At 39.6% G+C, this 16,323-nt stretch overlaps 1 non-coding gene across 1 annotated transcript; it reads right to left on the bottom strand.

Annotated features, from left to right (window-relative positions):
- Positions 1-6,840: 6,840 nt before the first annotated feature.
- LOC111827914 lies at positions 6,841-6,971 on the bottom strand. The gene has a single exon (XR_002831664.1). It is a non-coding gene; the product is annotated as a small nucleolar RNA SNORA42/SNORA80 family (small nucleolar RNA).
- Between the last annotated feature and the right edge of the window lie 9,352 nt (positions 6,972-16,323).

The raw sequence follows: 16,323 nt of genomic DNA, 5'->3' as shown, positions 1-16,323 counted from the left end.
GCCTGCTGTCCAGTCATTTGGTCGCCCCTCACTAACCCCCCTGCCGGCCTGGTTGCCTTACACAGCCTGCTTGTTCATTCGTTTGGTCGTCCCTCACTAACCTCCCTGCCGGCCTGGTCATAGGCAGCCATCTTGTGAGGGTGTGAGGGTTAGTTTGCATATTACCTCTTTATTATATAGGATAAGTAGATTCATATGCTATATGGTTTTATGTGACTGGCTTTCATTTAGCATAATGTTTTCAAATTGATATATGTTGTGGCATGTATTTTTATTAAATAATGTTCCATTGTATGGACATTTGGGTTTTCCACTATTTGGCTATAATAAATAATACTGATGTGTGCAAGTTTGTGTGCAAGTTTCAGTGTGGGCATGTTTTCATTTTCTTGGGTATTTACCTAGGAATAGAATTACTGGGTCATATGACAACACTTGAGGAACTGCCAGACTGTTCCAAAGTGGCTGTACCATTTTACATTCCTACTAGCAGTGTATGATGGTTCTAATTTATTTTCATTTTCACCAACACTTGTTTACTCTTTTAAAAAAATTTTATTGTTGGCATTTGAATGTATTTAACTGCTTGACTGTTGTCTTCAGTTTTAAGGAATTCACTATTGGACTGGTTATAATTATATTTTATTACAAACTAAAGGATATTATTATAGTACTAAAAGTAATGGAAAGTTACTCTCTTTCTAACACTGGAGGTTACCAATGGAAAGTTCTAGCCCCAAACTTTTAGTTAACTTTTTCCCCCACATTATTTCTTTGCTGCTTTAATTCTTATATGATTTTATTGATTGATTGATTTTAGAGAGAGGAAGGGGGAACAACATCCATTTGTTGTTCCACTTATGTATGCATTCATTGGTTGGTTGTTGTACGTGTCCTGACCAGGAATTCAAGCCGCAACCTTGGCGTTTCGGAGGACGCTTTAACGAACTAAGCCAGCCAGGGTTCTGTTTTAATTCTTTTTTTTTTTAAAGTATTTTAGAGAGAGACACACACATCCATGCTTCTCTTTCTCTGTTTCTCCCCATCACTTCTACTCTTTCTGAAAATCAATGGAAAGAATGTCCTCGGATGAGGATTAATAACAACAAGTTTCTGAAATTATGAAAAGTCACCTATAATGATACTATTCAGAAATAATTTTAAAAATATTTTTTCTTCTGACATTGCTATATTTTATCTAAAATATTAGATACTGTGTATTTATTTTATGTGTATATTTAAATGTATTTTTATTGATTTCAGAGGGGGAGAGAGAGAGAAACATCAATGATGAGAATCATCCACTGCCTCCTGCGCACCCCCCCACTGGGGATCAAGCCCACAACCCAGGCATGTGCTCTGGGACCTGAATTGATCCGTGACCTTCTGGTTCATAGGTCAACGCTCAGCCAGCTGGGCTGCGTATTCATTTTTTAAAAAGGACATATTTTGAACATTTCCCCAGCTATCTATTATTTAATCTTTTCTCTTTTATTGGATTTGGAAATTCAGTGTAGAATTTAACACATTTTCATATGTATGTTTGTGTATTTTTCATATAAGTTTCTGGTCCTAGATATATTGGGTGAAGAGTTATGAGTACCTACATAACATATTTAGAGAAGATATTATGAACTTGTTTTGACAAAGCATAGCAGTAAAAATGCCAATTTTCTGGAGGACAAGGAAACCACAAAAAAGGTGGCTACTATGGCCTTGGTTTTTAAAAATTGTATATGAAAAGTTAAAGGAACTAGAATAACCAAAATAATTTTAAAAAGATAAATTTGGAAAACTCACTATATGTAATTTTAATATGTACTGTAAAGCTATACTAATCAAGACAGTGTGGTGGCCCTGGCTGGTTTGGCTCAGTGGACAGGGTGTTGACCTGCAGATTGAAGGGTCCCGTGTTTGATTCCGGTCAAGGACACATGCCCAGGTTGCGGGCTCGGTCCCAGGAGGGGGCATGCAAGAGGCAGCCGATCAGTGATTCTCTTTCATTATTGATGTTTCTATCTCTCTCTCCCTCTCCCTTCCTCTCTGAAATCAATAAAAATATTAAAAAAAAAAAGACAGTGTGGTTTATTGGCTAAAGGAACAGAATAGAGAGCCAGAAATAGACTTACACAAATATAGCCAACCAGTTTTTGTTTTGTTTTTTACAAAGGTGCAAACATAAATCAGTGGAGAAAAGGCAGTCTTTTCAACATGTGGTGTTGAAATACTGGGCATCCATATGTAAAAAAGTGAGCCTCAATCAGTAACACCATATACAAAAATTAATTGAAAATAGATCATAAACCTAAATGTAAAACATAAAGTAGAAAAAACCCTGAGAAGAAAGCATTGGAAAAAGTCTTCTTGACCTTGGGTTTGGCAAAAAGCTCTTAGCACCAAAAACATGATCTATGAAAGAAAAAATTTGATGTGAACTTCATCAAAATTTAAAACTTTTTTTTCCAAATATATATTTTTATTGATTTCAGAGAGGAAGAGAGAGGGAGAGAGAAATATCAATGATGAGAGAGAATCATTGATCAGCTGCCTCCTGCACACCCCCTACTGGGGATCGAGCCTGCAACCTGGGCATGTGCCCTTGACCGGAATCGAACCCAGGACCCTTTAGACCTCAGGCCAACACTCTATCCACTGAGCCAAACCAGCTAGGGCAAAAATTTAAAACGTTTTATGTGATGGTCACAGTCAAAATAATTAAAAGACAAGCCATGAACTGGGAGAATATATTTGTATTGAGAAAGGACCTGGCTGCAGAATTTATGAAGAACTTAAAAAAAAGCCCCAACAAATTTATAAAATGGGTGAAAAATTTAACAGGCATTTCACTAAATAAGATATTTGGATGGCATTAAAGCACGTGCGAAGATAAAGATGCTCATTAATCATTAGGAAAATGCAAAATAAAGCCACAGTGAAGTACCATTTACATAACTTTTTAGAATGGATTAAATAAAATATTGTACTGATAGTACTGAGTGTTGGTGAGGATGAGGATTAACTGGAACTTTCATACATATGTCGGGTGAGAATGCAGTTTATTACAAAGTCAAATACTATACAATTACCATATGCTTCAATAATGCCACTTCTAATAATTTGTCATAGAGCAATACAAGCTTGTGTAAATACTAAGTTTACACAGAAGTGTGAATGCAAATATTTATAGCAGCACTATTCATAATTGTCCAAACTGGAAACAACCCAAATGTCCATCAGTGGATGAATGTATAAGCAAACTGATATCTCTATATTACCGAGTGCTATTCAGCAATAAAAGGGAACCAACTGTTAATACATCAGTAACATGGATGAATATCAAAGGCATTATGGCAGTCTCATAAGATTACATTCTGGCCCTAACCGGTTTGGCTCAGTGGATAGTGGTTCTCAACCTTCCTAATGCTGCGACCCTTTAATACAGTTCCTCATGTTGTGGTGACCCCCAACCATAAAATTATTTTCGTTGCTACTTCATAACTGTAATTTTGTTACTGTTATGAATCATAATGTAAATATCTGATATGCAGGATGTATTTTCATTGTTCGCGACCCACAGGTTGAGAACCGCTGGGAGCATCGGCCTGTGGACTGAAGGGTCCCAGGTTCGATTCCGGCCAAGGGCATGTACCTTGGTTGTGGGCACATCCCCAGTAGGGGGTATGCAGGAGGCAGCTGATCGATGTTTCTAACTCTCTATCCCTCTCCCCCTCTGTAAAAAATCAATAAAATATTTAAAAAAAGAAGATTACATTCTGAATGAGTCCATTTAGCTAACTTTCTGGAAAGACAAAACTGGACTAGTAAATACAAAGAACCAGATCAGTGGTTTCCAGAGGTTTGGGGGAGAGGGAGAGTTTGACTACAAAGGGCAGTGTGAGGGAATTCTTTGGGGGTGTTGGCATTGTTTTGTATTTATGGTGGTGGTTACAAGAATCTATGTACATGCAAACTTATAAAAGTGTATACCAAGCCCTGGCCAGTGTTAGTCAGTGGTTAGAGATTTGACCTGCACACAAAGGGTCTCAGGTTTGACTCCCTGTCAGGGGTACATGCCTGGGTTGCAGGTTCGATCCCCGGCCTTGGTTGGGGTGCCATGTGAGAGGCAATAAATCGATGTGTCTTTTCTCTCTATCCCCTCCACTCTCTCTAAAAATCAATGGAAAATATCCTCGTGTGAGGATTAACAACAAAAAGTGTACACCACAAAGGTGAATATTGCCCAGCTAGTGTGTCTTAGTGGTTAAGCATCGACCTGTGAACCAGGAGGTCACGGTTCAATTCCCAGTCAGGGCACATGCCCAGGTTGCAGTCTCAATCCCTAGGGTGGGGTGTGCAGGAGGCAGCTGATCAATGATTCTCTCTCATCATTGATGTTTCTACTTCTCATTCCCCCTCTCCCTTCTCTGAAAACAATAAAAATATATTTTAAAAAAAGAAAGTGAGTCCTAAGCAGTTTGGCTCAGTGGATAGAGCGTCGGCCTGCGACTGAAGGGTCCCAGGCTCAATTCCGGTCAAGGGCATGTACCTTGGTTGCGGGCACATCCCCAGTAGGGAGTGTGCAGGAGGCAGCTTAATCGATGTTTCTCTCTCATCAATGTTTCTAACTCTCTACCCCTCTCCCTTTCTCTCTGTAAAAAATCAATAAAATATATTTTTTTAAAAAAGTGAATATTTTGCTATATAAATTTTAAAAGTAAAAAAAGCAGACTTAATAAAGTTTTATTTGTCAGTTATGCTCCAATAAAGCTGAAAAAATAAGATTAATTTTTAAAAGGAAAAAGGTTCTTGTTAAAAAATGCACAATGGCTTTGTTATATTTTCTGAGTACTACTTAGATCAGCGGTTCTCAACCTGTGGGTCGCGACCCCTTTGGGGGTCGAACGACCCTTTCACAGGGGTCGCCTAAGACCATCGGAAAACACATATATAATTACATATTGTTTTTGTAATTAATCACTATGCTTTAATTATGTTCAATTTGTAACAATGAAATTGGGGGTCACCACAACATGAGGAACTGTATTAAAGGGTCGCGGCATTAGGAAGGTTGAGAACCACTGACTTAGATGCACCTATTTCTGAGGTTGAATGAACTAATAAGCAAAAGGAAGTTCACTGTCATGGACTTTAAAAAGAAGCTACTTACCTATAGCTGGTTTGGCTCAGTGCTTAGAGTGGTGGCCGAGGACTTAAGGGTCGCGGATTTGATTCTGGTCAAGGGTATGTACCTCAGTTGCAGGCTTGATCTCTGCCCAAGTCCGGGTACATGAGGGAGACAACCAATCGATGTGTCTCACATCAATGTTTCTCTCTCTGCCTCTCTGTCTCCCTTCCACTTTATAAAAAAAAAAAAAAAAAAAATCAATGGAAAAAAATATCCTCTGGTGAGGATTAAAAATAATAATAATGCCCTGGCTGGTTTGGCTCAGTGGATAGAGCGTCGGCCTGCGGACTCAAAGGTTCCGGGTTCGATTCCAGTTAGGGGCACATGCTTGGGTTGCAGGCTCAGTCCCCAGTTGGGGGTGTGCAGGAGGCAATCGATCAATGTTTCTCTCTGGTTCTTCCTTTCCCTTCCTCTCTGAAATCAATAAAAATATATTAAAAAAAGAAGAAGAATAAAAAAACAAAAGAAGCTACTTATGCCGTTCTTTCTTTCCAACTTGGGGGGTATAATGGCTCCCGCAAAAAAGGGTGGTGGAAAGGGCTCTTGTGCCATCAAGGAGGTGTGTCCAGAGAATACACCATCAACATTCATAAGCGCATTCATGAAGTGAGTTTCAAGAAATGTGCCCCTCGGGCACTCAAGATCTGGAAATTTGCCATGAAGGAGATGGGACTCCGTATGTACACATTGACATCAGGCTGAATGAACAAAGTTTCTCTGGGCCAAAGGAATAAGGGGTGTCCCATACCCTGTCCAGGTACAGAAAACGAAATGAGGATAAAGAGACACTAAACAAGCTCTATATGTTGGTCACCTATGTACCTGTCACCACTTTCAAAAATCTACAAACAGTTAATGTGGATGAGAACTAACTGCTGATTGTTGAATAAAGTTATAAAACTGCCAAAAGAAATAAAAGAAGCTACTTACTATATATAGGCTATTGTTAGGGTCTTCATCCATTTAACCATATGTCCTGTATTTATATCTCCTACTGCTCTCTACCAGAATCAATGTTATGAATATAATGAAAAGATGAAATGTTATTATATCCTTGGTTTGTCAATTAAAAGGAAAAGATTTCTAGGATTTTAAACACTAATAATGCTTAGCTAACTAGAAGACATACAAAGGATACAGTGCTGAGTTGTGTGTTGTTTTTTTTTGTTTGTTTGTTTGTTTGTTTTTAAAGTCTTTTTTTTTTTTAAATATATTTTTATTGATTTTTTACAGAGAGGAAGGGAGAGAGATAGAGAGTTAGAAACATCGATGAGAGAGAAACATCAATCAGCTGCCTCCTGCACATCTCCCACTGGGGATGTGCCCGCAACCCAGGTACATGCCCTTGACCGGAATCGAACCTGAGACCTTTCGGTCCGCAGGCCGACGCTCTATCCACTGAGCCAAACCGGTTTCGGCGTGTGTTGTTTTTTGTATGCTGAGTTTTTATTTATTCATGCTTTTAAAATGTCTTGCAGTCTAACCATATCTAACAACCAGGGTTAGTTTTTCATGTTGGAAGAGACCTTAGTGATTATCTAATTTTTCAAATAAAGACATTAAGGTCTAGGAAAGGAAATGACTAGTTCAAAGTTATAAGGGAATTTGTTAGAGAGCTAGCTATATAACTCAGGTCTAATTTTTTTCTCTCCCCTGATTGTGTAACCTGCTTCAGTGCCTACAGCTACGGGCAGAGACCAGGTAATGGTTGAAGGTCACAGTTTGCTCTGGCATGAGCACTGTGAGAACCCAGGGGGACGGGCCTGCCATAAATCCAAATCCATGTGTTCGGTCTTCTTAATATCCATTTCATTAAACCAGTGTATAATAATCACTAATAAAATATTTCATACTCTTTGGTTGAACTTTAAATTCTGTCCTAATTTAATAATTCAAATCTATAGAAACAATATATGTATTTAAATTAATTTTAAGGTGTACAGTTATGAATTTTGTTAAATATGTCATCATATTCAGATTTTTTTTGGAAGAAAAAGCAATTGGAAAAAATAACAGGCAGTTTTCATACCATACATGTGAGGAAAAAAAATATTTTTTCCCTCCCAAAGAATGTAGAAAATGGCTCTAAAGATTATCTAAAAGTTACAACTAGTGTAGTTTAGCAAATCCTCATTATTTTGAATTCTATTAATTTGAAATTTGTGGCAGTTTCTAACAAGAGCTCAACAGTTCCCTTACAATAAAAATGTTATTTAATAGAAGATTATGAGACTGAGAGGTAAACTATTATATGGATCACTTTTCAAATATTTTTGATGACATAGCTTTTAAAATTGTAGTAATATATATAACATTTGTCACTTTAACCATTTTTAGTGCATAATTTAGTGACATTAAGTATATTTACAATGCTGTGTAACCATCACCACTGTCTATTTCCTGAACTTTTTCATTATCCCGAAGTGGAACTCTATTAATTGAAGTAACTCCTCAATTCCCCCTCCCTTGCTAACTTCTATTCAATTTTCTGTCTTTATGAATTTACCTAGTCTGGATACCTCATATAAGTGAAATCATACAATATTTGTCCTTTTGTGTCCAGCTTATTTCACTTGTTAAGTTTTCAGGGTTTGTCTGTGTTTGTAATATGTATCAGAATCTCATTCCTTTTTTAATGGCTGAAAATAATAATCACATTTTGTTAACCCATTCATCTGTTGAAGCTTGGTTGTTTCCACCTTTTGGCTATTGTGAATAATGCTGTTCTCTCTTGGATGCTGCAAGTGTTTAAAAGAAATTACGCATGCTCCCATTTCTTACAGTATTGTTCTCTTTCTTTCTTTTTTTTTCTTTTTTAAAATATATTTTATTGATTTTTTACAGAGAGGAAAGGAGAGGGATAGAGCGTTAGAAACATCCATGAGAGAGAAACATCGATCAGCCGCCTCCTGCACAACCCCCACTGGGGATGTGCCCGCAACCAAGGTACATGCCCCCGACTGGAATCGAACCTGGGACTCTTCAGTCCACAGGCTGATGCTCTAGCCACTGAGCCAAACTGGTCAGGGCCTCTTTCTTTTTTTAAAAAAATAATATTTTATTGATTTTTACAGAGAGCAAGGGAGAGGGATAAACAGTTAGAAACATGGCTGAGAGAGAAACATCGATCAGCTGCTTCCTGCATGCCCCCTATTGGGGATCGAGCCTGCAACCAAGGTACATGCCCTTGACCGGAATTGAACCCGGAACCCTTCTTCAGTTCGCAGGCGATGCTCTATCCACTGAGCCAAACCGGTTAGGGCCTTCTTTTCTTTTTCTTTCTTTTCTTTTCTCTTCTCTTCTCTTCTCTTCTCTTCTCTTCTCTTCTCTTCTCTTCTCTTCTCTTCTCTTCTCTTCTCTTCTCTTCTCTTCTCTTCTCTTCTCTTCTCTTCTCTTCTCTTCTCTTCTCTTCTCTTCTCTTCTCTTCTCTCCTTCCTTCCTTGTTTGCTCAATAGGCCTTCCTTCCCCTGGCTGCTGGCACCGGTTTTCCTCCGGCACCGGGACCCAGGCCTTTGGTCTGGCCGCAGTGGAGAAGCCAAGCCTCGAGGCTAGGCTTCTCCCCTCCAGCCACAGTGAAGCTTGGCTTCTCCGCTGCGGCCGCAGCGAGGCTTGGCTTCTCCGCAGCTGCAGCGGAGAAGCCAAGCCTCTTCAGTCTTTCAGTCTTCAGTCTTCACTCCGGCCGGAGCCTTCAGTCTTCGCTCCATACCTGCGTATGCAAATTAACCGCCATCTTTGTTGGGTTAATTTGCATAGTCACTCTGATTGGCTGGTGGGCGTAGCAGAGTGACACCAATTTGCATGTTTCTCTTTTATTAGTATAGATTTATAAATATATATTTATTAAACTAATTTCAGAGATGAAGGGAGAGAGAGAGAAACATCAATGATGAGAGAGAATCATTGATCCGATGCCTCCTGCATGCCCCCTACTGGGGATCAAGCTCGCAACCCAGGCATATGCCCTTGACCAGAATCGAACCCTGGTTCCTTTAGTGTACAGGCTGATGCTCTACCCACACAGCCAAACCATCTATTCTAGGGCAACTTCTAAATTTCTTATTTCAAGTTAAAACATTAAACAAACCACAGTTTTACATTTCCCTAATTTAAAGAATCAAATAGATTCCAGCCCTGACCTGGTGGCTCAGTTGGTTGGAGTGTTGTCCCCTACACCAAAAAGGTTGCAGGTTCGATTCCCAGTTAGGGCACATCCAGGTTGTGGGTTCAGTCACCAGTCGGAGTATATACAAAAGGCAACCAATTGATGTTTTTCTCTCACATCAATGTGTTGTTTTTTTCTCTTCCTCTCCCTTTCTCTTTCAAAATCAATAAAAACATTAAAAAGAGAAAAGAAAACCTCTTACCTATTAGCCATCACACTTCGTTTCCCCTCAACCTCTTCAACCCTAGTTAACCACCAGTCTTTCTGTTTAGATGTGCCTGTTCTGAACATTTCATATAAATGGAATTAAATAGTACATAATATGTTAACTTTTGTGACTGACTGACTTTCATTTAGCATAATATTTTCAAGGTTCATCATGTTGTAGCATGTATCAGTATTTTATTGCTGAATAATAATCCATTGTATGGACATAGCATATTTTGTTTATCCATTTGTTGATGGACATTAGTGTTGTTCCAGCTTATTGGCTATTAGTAATGCTTCTGTGAACATTTATGTACAAGTTTTGTGTGGATAGACTTCCATTTCTCTTGGGTATATACCTACAAGTGGAATTGCTAGATCATAGAGTAACTATGTTTAACTTTTTGGGGAATTGCCAGATTGTTTTCCAAAGTGGCTGCATCATTTTACCTTTCCATCAGTCTCCTGCACACTCCCTACTGGGGATGTGCCCGCAACCAAGGTACATGCCCTTGACCGGAATTGAACCTGGGACCCTTGAGTCCGCAGGCCGACGCTCTATCCATTGAGCCAAACTGGTTAGGGCTAGCATTTTTTATTGTAACTTACAATAAGATGTGTGGATCTTAAGTGCGTGACTTGATTAGTTTTGACAAATGTGTACATCTAATTTAGCCATTACCATAGTCAAATTATAGAACATTTCCATCATTTCAGAAAGTTACTTATACCTTATACCCCTCTCCAATCATTTTCTTTCACACCATCCCAGACAACCACAGTTGTCTTCTGTCACCTATCACCATAGCTCTAGATTTGCCTGTTCCAGAACTTCATATATGAAATCATACAGTATGTATTCTTAGGTTTGGCTTCTGTTGCTCAACATAATGTTTTTGAGATTCACATGTTACAAGTATGTTCTTTTTGATGAGTTGTATCTTATTGGATTAATAGATACTTAAATTGCTTCCAATCTTTGGCTACTCAAAACTTTCATGAACATTCTTTTTAAAAATATATATTTTTTTTATTGATTTCAGAGAGGAAGGAAGAGGGAAAGAGAGATAGAAACTTTAACGAGAGAATCATCTATTGGCTGCCTGCTGCACACCCCCAAATGGGGAATCGAGACAGCAACCGGGGGATGTGCCTTGCCTGGGAATCTAATTGTGACCTCCTGGTTCACAGGTCGTTGCTCAACCACCGAGCCACATCAGCTGGGCTACGAACATTCTTGTTAAGGTCTTTTCATTTCTTTCTCTTGGGTAAATACCTAGACATGAAATTTATTGTGTATTTTTATTTTTGCTGTTTATTTAATTTTAAGAGTGCTCTCTTGATAATTGATTTTTAAAAATATGTTTTTATTGATTTTAGAGAGAGAGAAAGGGAGCGGGTGAGTTAGACACATCAACAAGAGAGAAACATCACTGATGGGCTGCCTTCTGCATGCCCCCTGCTGGGGGTCAAGCCTGCAAACCCAGGCATGTCCCCTTCACTGGAATCGAACCCAGGACCCTTCAGTCAGCAGGCTGACCCTCTATCATTGAGCCACACCAGCTCGGGCTGCATTCTTAATTTACTACAATTTAAGCTACTGCTTTTCAAAAAATGCAAGAGCCATATAACAGCTCGGGCTCCCCTTGACTGTAATTGAACCAGGACTCTTCAGTCCTCGGGGTGACGCTCTATCCCCTGAGCCAAACTGGCTAGAACTCTTTTGCTTGTTTTTAAATCAGGTGTTTTATGTTTTACATCAGGTCTATGATCCATTTTGAGTTACTTTCTGTGAAGTGTGTAGGTCTGTATCTAGATTTTTAAAAAAATATATTTTTATTGATTTCAGAGAGGATGAGGGAGAGAGAGATAGAAAAACATCAGTGATGAGAGAAGGTCATTGATGGGCTGCCTCCTGCACGCCCCATACTGGGGATCGAGCCTGCAACCCAGGCATGTGCCCCTGACTGAAATCAAACCAGGGACCCTTCAGTCCACAGGCTGAGGCTCTATCCACCGAGCCAAACCAGGTAGGGCTAGATTTTTTTTCACATGAATGGTAGCATACTTAATTGCAGCATTCTTCTTTTTTTCACTTAATATTTTAAAAAATATTTTAATATATACTTTCCATATCATTAAAGAGTTAGTACCCTCACTCTTTTTCTTTAGTTATTAATTTTGCACATTTGTTTATTTCTAGGTATTTTATTGTTGCTATTTCAAATAGGATATTTTCTTAATAGATACTTGTTTGTGGGAGTCCTTTGAATTTATTGGGTTAATTTGTGCTGGTTTCTCCTGCCATTTGGAATAATTTTCCAGTTGATTCTTTTTAGATTTCCAAGTAAACCATATAACTTGGAAATTATGATAGATTTAGTTATTTCTTTTTTTTACACTTTTCTTTGTCCTGTTTAATTACACTGGCTGCTATATGGAGAAATTAAGTAACTATTATGATAAAGCATATCCTTATCTTTATCTGACTTTACTGAGAAGCTTGTGGTACTTATTAAAAATTATATGGGCCTGGCCGGGCATGGCTCAGTGGTTGAGCATTGACCTATGAACGAGAGGGTCATGGTTTGGTTCCCGGTCAGGGCACATGCCTGGGTTTCGGGTTCAATCCGCAGTGGGGGATGTGCAGGAGGCAGCCGATCAGTGATTCTCTCTCACCATTCATGTTTCTAACTCTCTCTCCCTTTCTTTCTGAAGTCAATAAAAATATATTTTAAAAAAATTAGCCGAAACCGGTTTGGCTCAGTGGATAGAGCGTCAGCCTGCGGACTGAAAGGTCCCAGGTTCGATTCCGGTCAAGGGCATGTACCTGGGTTTCGGGAACATCCCCAGTAGGAGGTGTGCAGGAGGCAGCTGATCGATGTTTCTCTCTCATCGATGTTTCTAACTCTATCTCTCTCCCTTCCTCTCTGTAAAAAATCAATAAAATATATTTAAAAAAATTATATGGGTTTTAGGTTGGACATAATATTCATTATCATATTATTGAAGTATCTGGCTTTAAAAAATAATTAAGAATGGATGTTGAAATCTCTTGCATGCCTTTTCCATCTCTATGGAGATGATATATTGTTTTTCATTCCTGATTTTATTAATCATTAAATTTACAAATATTATGACCTAATAGTATATGGTTATTAATTAGTAGTATACAGTTATTATTTAGAACCAGTTAAGGAAAGTGGAGACGGTTCTAGGCTTGCCTATTTGGTTGAAATAAGACTGCCTGGAAATGAGTCAGTTTCATATATGTAGAAAACAGTTCAATTTCCATTAAATTCCAGGCATTTTTTTCAGGTCAAGAAGAGTCTAAATGAGAAAATTTCTAACTCAGCAGAGAATTACAAAGATAATAATAGGTACTGTTTATTGAGTGATTAACATGTTCCCTGACCTGTGTGAAGAAGAAGAAGAAGAAAAAAAAACACATATATTTTTTGTAATATCCAGACTCTATTAATTACTAGCTGTGTGACTTTGTGCAAGTTACTAAAACCCTTTTTATTCATTTTCCTCATTTGTAATATCTATATATATAACCTTATATATATAAAAGCCTAAACAACCAGCAGACCAGCCAACCATCTGGTAGCTATGATGCACACTGACCACCAGGGGGCAGATGTTCAACGCAGGAGCGGAAACCACAGGCATGGAAACATGGAACAGTCTGATGAATCTCAGAGGGAAAAGGGGGGGAGGGGGGAAGGGGGAGGGCGGGAAGAGATTATATGCATACTAGAGGCCTGGTGCACGGAATCATGCACCAGTGGGGTCCCTTGGTCTGGCCTGCGCCCTCTTGCAATCCGGGATCCCTCTGGGGATGTCGGAGAGCCGGTTTCGGCCCAATCCCCACATGCCTGGCCTGCAGGGATCTGGCTGAAACCAGCCCGATGCAGATTGATGTACTGATGGGGTTCCTTGGGCTGGCCTGTGGGAATCGCCGAAGCCGGCTCTCCGATATCCCCCGAGGGGTCCCGAATTGCGAGAGGGCGCAGGCCATGCCCAGGGACCCCACCCGTGCACGAATGGGCCTATGGTGGGTTTGATAATACCTATTGCATAGGGTTGTTTTAAGAATTAAATGAGTTAATATATTTAAAGAATTTAGAACAGTGCCTGGAACATAGTAAGCACTAGGTAATTGAAGAGCTACTACTGTCTTACGTTTCTTACAGCATGAGATGTCATTGAACCACTCTCATATATTTGGGGAAACTATAGCTCACAGGGAGTTTGAGTCCAGAGTTACCCAGATTAGTTTGCACTCCTGATTCTAAAGCTGATTAATTCTGTCTGCCTTAACTATATTTTGCCCTGGCTCCCAAAGCAGGATAATTGGATGTTCAGGCAGGGAGGTTTATTGGCACCATGGCAAGCAGAAACTGAATATACTTTTAGAACAAGAATTCAGAATTAAAGTTGGGCTCACATTGTCATTTGGGCTGGAGGAAAGAGATTGGAGTCGAGTAATTAGACCATTCAGGATTAACTGAGTCTGAGGATCAAGGGCTATGCATAGTAATCAAGTCAAAATTGTTCCTGGGAGTAGGGATGCACTGATTCTGTGGGTGTTGAAAGTAGCAATAGCTGCAAGGAAGATTACTGTGGAAACTGGTAACTAGGCTATCATTAGTTACTTCATTTCTCAGTCACCTGTATTTACTCATCTCATTGTACAAGACCAGCTGTGCCCAGATATTAGCTGGACTCATGAGCTACTGAACTCATGGTTTATATGTCCTTTGCAATAACAAGTTTCATCTATTTCCTGAAGGCTGATGACATAACTGACTTGCCTATCTGGATTCCTGACTTCTAGCTTACTCTTTACCTCTCAAAATTTGCCGGCCCCTCCAAATCCTGCCAATCCAGATTCCATACTGCTTTCACATAACTGACTTGATACCTTTTTCCTTTTATGTTAAAATTTTAATTTGTACAAGTAATTCAGCTATATCCTTTTTGTTATTTTTTCAAGTTGATTTCAGAGAGAGGAAGGGGGAGAGAGAGAGAAAAATGTTGATCTGAGAGCGAAACATCAATTGGTTACTTGCTGCATGCACCCTGACTGGGGATCGAACCCACAACCTGGGCCATGTGTCCTGGCTGGAATCAAACCTGCCACCTTTTGGTGTACGGGATGACGCTTCAACCAACTGTACTACACTGGCCAGGGCAGCTACATCCTTTTTAAAGTCAAACATAATGTGAAGTTTATAATAAAAAGACGAGTCCCTTACCACTACCCAGAAGCAACCTCTGTTAGCTTTTTAGAAATGGAGAGAAAGTGAGTCTGTATTTACCTCCCTCCCTCCTATGGTGACCTCCAGCATAAAGCCACACCCGAGGAGAGCCCTGCTCCCAGATTCAGTCACCCATGCCAGTATTTATTTAACTATTTGTTGTTCTTTCTAGGATTGAATTCATGAATTCTAAATTCATGGCTCTTTATCATTATTTTTTGCTCATACCAGATCTTTTCTTGTTGGTTGGTTGGTTGGTATGTATATATGTATCCATTTCTTTTTATCCCTGTTTTTACTTCTCTTCCCCTTCTATAGGCCAGCGATTTTCAACCTTTTTCATCTCATGGCACATATAAACTAATTACTAAAATTCTGCAGCACACCAAAAAATATATGCCGATCTGGCAAAAAAAAGAGGTGTAATTTTGATTCATTCACACCAGACAGCTATTGTTGTATTGGCTATTGTCATTTTTTAATTTGATAATCTAAGGGGAAAGAGGTAGGTGCCTCTAAGTAGTCATGTATTGCATGGTTTAAAAATTCTTGACACATAAGTTGAAAATCACTGCCTTAGGCAATCATCTTCTATACATATATAAAAGCCTAATATGTAAAATTGTCCCCTCGGGAGTTCGACCGGGAGACTGGGAGTTTGATTGCTTGCTATGATGTGCGCTGACCACCAGGGGGCGGCGCAGAATGAAGGAAGGCCCCGGCCGGCAGCTGGAAGGCCCCGATCGGCCCTGATTGCCGACCAGGCCTAGGAACCCTACCTGTGCACAAATTTCATGCACCGGGCCTCTAGTTCTAATATATTTATGAATATCCTTTGGTAAACACTCTTATTTAAAAAATGTTTTATTGATTTTAGAGGGGAGCACCATCCATGTGAGAAACATTGATTGGTTGCTTCCTGCATGCACCCTGACCTGGGACCAAACCCACAACCTGGGCATGTGCCCTGACTGGAAATAGAATTGGTGACCTTTTGGCATACAGGACAACTCTCAATCAACTGAGCCACACCGGCCAGGGCAGTAGGCATTCTTTTAAAAAAATATTGAGCCCGGCCAGTATTGCTCAGTGGTTGACTGCCAGCCATGAATGAAGAGGTCTGTGGTGCTTCAGTTCTGGGTTGTAGGCTGGATCCCCAATAGGGGATGTGCAGGAAGCAGCCGACTGATGTTTCTCTCTCATTGATGTTTCTATCTCTCCCTCTCTTTTCCTCTCTATAAAATCTATAAGAATATTAATATATATATATATATATATATATATATATATATATATTTTTTTTTTTTTTTTTTTTTTTTTTGACGCTCCGGCTGTGTTGTCAGTGGTTAGAGTGTTGGCCCATGCATGGAAGGCACGGAAGGGTCACGGGTTTGATTCCCGGTCAAAGGCATGTACCTGGGTTGGAGGTTCGATCCCTGGTCCAGGTGGGACATGTGCAAGAGGCAACCAATTGATGTGTCTCTCACATTGATGTTTCTCTC

Source organism: Myotis lucifugus, unplaced genomic scaffold, assembly GCF_000147115.1.
Source record: "Myotis lucifugus unplaced genomic scaffold, Myoluc2.0 scaffold_246, whole genome shotgun sequence".
Classification (NCBI taxonomy): Eukaryota; Metazoa; Chordata; class Mammalia; order Chiroptera; family Vespertilionidae; genus Myotis; species Myotis lucifugus.
The sequence above is the reverse complement of the archived record's forward strand: the minus strand, read 5'-3'. Positions and strand labels throughout refer to the sequence as shown.